Source organism: Euprymna scolopes, chromosome 10, assembly GCF_053919585.1.
Source record: "Euprymna scolopes isolate OS-2025 chromosome 10, ASM5391958v1, whole genome shotgun sequence".
Taxonomy (NCBI): Eukaryota; Metazoa; Mollusca; class Cephalopoda; order Sepiida; family Sepiolidae; genus Euprymna; species Euprymna scolopes.
This window is the reverse complement of record NC_136491.1, coordinates 107,439,760-107,443,321: the sequence shown is the minus strand read 5'-3', so window position 1 is coordinate 107,443,321 and position 3,562 is coordinate 107,439,760. Positions and strand designations below refer to the sequence as shown.

Genomic DNA, 3,562 nt, shown 5'->3' with positions numbered 1-3,562 from the left:
GTCATCCAAGACTGAAGAGGCCTCCCTCCTCTTTGGTTTAGTTTCAGAGTTTTCCTTCTCCTAGACGGATGATCTGGAAAGATCTACTGGGTCCATCACCACTGAGAGGGTTTGCTCCGCGCCTGGGTTCTAATCCAGGTATTTCTGCGACCCCGCGTGGTTAGTTAATGTTATTGGGTTAGTTTGTAGAGGTTATATCTGCTAAATAGTTACACTCCTCAAAGTGGATTAGGGACATTGTTATTTCATTGTTACTGGATAAAGGGGTTGAGTAGAGCTCATGCAGTGTAAGCAACTATGATTGTAAGGAGGCTTGTTAGGAGGAGATAATGTGGTTTGAGGCTTTCTCTTTTGTATATATATTTTTTTTATTATTTTTTTCCTTTTATTTTATTTTATTTTTTTTTTTTATTCATGTGAGCTTTGGTCTAGTATAATATTAGAGTGTGAGTAGGTGTTAAGAATTGAACTACGAGTTGTGCCCAAACTATATTTTAGATGATAGCAGGGCATGAGATGCGAGTGCAATATAGTACGGGTAAAAAATTCTTCGAAAATTCTTTTAAAATTACCACTCTTAAACGTTTTCGGGGTCGCGGAAAACGAAATTAACGTTTATAATTACTGCAAACGAGTGGTTTTCAAGATATGAAGAAATGTTAGTTTTAAACAAGTGGGGGATCACTTTTTTATAATAATAAAAGTGGGTGATCACTTTTTTATAATAATAATAATAATAAAATGAGTACCCTCTTTGTGGCCACGATTTTTTTTGGGGGGGGGGGGTTCTTTCCACCCTCGGAAAATCCTTTAAAATTACCACTAACTTTTAAAATTCCAAGAAACAAGTAGTTTCCAAGATAGGAAGAAATGCACTCACTTTATGGTCACCTTTTTTTTTTGAGAGAGAGGTGGGGGCTGCCGGTTTGTTTTTCATTCTTTTTTGGAGGGGGATATTCAATTATAGAATTTGTATAGTTTTTTAACAGGTGCTTATGCAGTTTAATTAACTGTTTTGAGCAGAAGAACTGTTTAATATTTTACAAAAATTCTGTTTACATTTGGTGGGAGGCGGTGGAGGGATGGGGAGTGCTGTGGGGCCGCGGCTGCCACAACTCCCCCCCCGCCCACCTTCTGCTCAGTTAATGTCGGCGCGTTACTTGCGTTAAAACAGTTAATTAAACTATAATTGAATATCCCTCCCCAAAAAAGAACAAAAACAAACCGGCAGTGACCATAAAGTGAGTGCATTTCTTCATATCTTGGAAACTACTTTTTTCCTGGAATTTTAAAAGTTAGTGGTAATTTTAAAGGATTTTCCGAGGGTGGAAAGAAAGCCCCCCCCCCCCGAAAAAAATTGTCGCCACAAAGTAGGTGCTCATTTTACGTCAAATTAATATAGAAAAGTGATTCCTCACTTTTTTAAAACTAACATTTCTTCATATCTTGGAAACTACTCGTTTGCCGTAATTTTAAACGTTATTTTCGTTTTCAGCGACCCTGAAAACCTATCCGAGTGGTAATTTTAAATTAAAATAGGAATTTTCGAGGATGGAGTAATTCTTCCTATTTACCTTAGTTATTTACCGCGTTATTTGACCAAAAAGAAATTGGAGTTATCACCCCCTAACAATATCCGCCGTTTGCATACTGCAGAACTGCAACCCTTCCAATGACTTAAAAAAAAAAAACAAAAAAAAAACTCTTATATTATCAAAAAATACGAGAAGTGTTTTCGGTGTTTATTTTTGGTACCTCGCTATTTTTAAATAGTTTTTTTTTTTTTTTTTTTTTTTCAGGTGAAATTCAAGTTTCATATCTTTTGGGGGGTTTATTTTACTATACACAGAGATTCGGAAAATTGTCAAAAAACAAATATATCACAAATAAATGTTATCAAAGGCAAGATAAGTTATTTTTCTAGTGCAACAAACAAAGGAATGGCCGCCAGCGATTACCATATCGAATTAAAGTTCGAAAATTTTATTTCAAAATAAAGATACTATTTTAAGACAAATGATTCATTTTACAACAAAATTGTGAAGAAAAAAAAAAATGAAGCAAAATGGTGAAATTTAAAATTATTTTTATTTTTTATTTTTTTTTTTTTACAAGTAATCGAATCGAGTTTTTAGATTGAGTAAAGACATCTTCAAATTAGCTAACATTGTTTATTTCCTGCGACTTTCAAAACCGGAATTGGTTGGGATAAGTAAATACGCTTCATCGACTTTATTTATTTTGACCTCATCAAAATCATATAAGGAAAAAACTAATTTAGTATAAGGCAACAACGAAAACAACGAAAGAGAAATACTTTTAGTCGCTAGCAGCAGCAAACAAATTACAGAATTATTTCCCTTGTCGACATCAAAACCATTTCGTCCTTGGTGAATAAAGTTGAATTATTTACAAATAAAACAAATTAAGTACAAAATCTACACCCATTATTATTTTTTAAATGAGATAAAATATCGATTTTGAGGAAATAATTATATTACTAATTTTAGTAATAATTAATTATTGTAGATTCGTGATACAAATATGCAAACAAGTGGAAGCTATAAGTGTGGCGACGGCTGATTCGTATATATTGCGAGCGCACATTGAATATCCGAGTCTTACACCGTCAATATCTAATGACGCCCTTGCCGTCATCTGGCACTCGGTAGTGCTTTGCACTGCTGGGCGGAATTATCATCAAGAAATTCCGAGGACCCTATTTTTAAAAATCGCGGCAGCTGTAGCTCATTTAGCACGGCGCCCAAAGTTTAAACAAAAGTTAGACTATTTTATATAAATTTTCGTTTTTTCATTTTATGTTTTTAGGGTGTTTTCCACATCAGTCATTGTACAATGACCATATATATGTCCATATCTATCGAACTTAAAAATTTAAGACTTAATTTTTTGTTTTTACACAATGCCGACTAAGTGTAATTTTAAAGTTTCGTAGACAAATAGAAAGACCTCCGACCTCCCTCAAATTCCTTAAGGTTTATGCATAATTTTGGTGTTAATCATCTTAATTTGTATTTTATAACGTATTCATTATTGCAATGTATTTTAATTTGACGATCAATAAACTAAATATATTTTATCAGCTGATCTACAGGCCACAGTGTAGCTAATTTAGCCGTTTTCTTGCTAGATTTGAAGATTGTGTTTGTAATCTAGCGGGTAAAATTTGGATTTATATATTTAACAAAATTCAGGCAAAAAGTGTCTGTGTGAAGGGGGGGGGGTCTTAGTCATCCTTGTCACTCAAGGCTGACAAAACATAGCAAAGAGGGGTCTGATATTCACGCCTCGTTTTCAGTTTGGAAAGCGTTAGATCACGTGGGTACTCAGTTGCCGGTGTCACACCGAGTTGTCAGATTGGCCCTTTAAAGGCTAAATATTGTGAATTTGGCTTTTTTTCTTATTATTTTACAAAAAATATTTATTTGATAGTAATTATTAAAGAAAACGCTATAAGTAATTTATTAAGAAGTTTGGTCTTGTGTAGGACTTTTTAAATTTCGACTTTTTCTTCATTATTTTATCAAATATATCTATTTGA

At 33.6% G+C, this 3,562-nt stretch overlaps 1 non-coding gene across 1 annotated transcript; it reads left to right on the top strand.

Annotated features, from left to right (window-relative positions):
• Positions 1-2,637: 2,637 nt before the first annotated feature.
• Positions 2,638-2,768, top strand: LOC145286787 (U11 spliceosomal RNA). The gene has a single exon (XR_013869172.1). It is a non-coding gene; the product is annotated as a U11 spliceosomal RNA (small nuclear RNA).
• The last annotated feature ends 794 nt before the right edge of the window (positions 2,769-3,562 follow it).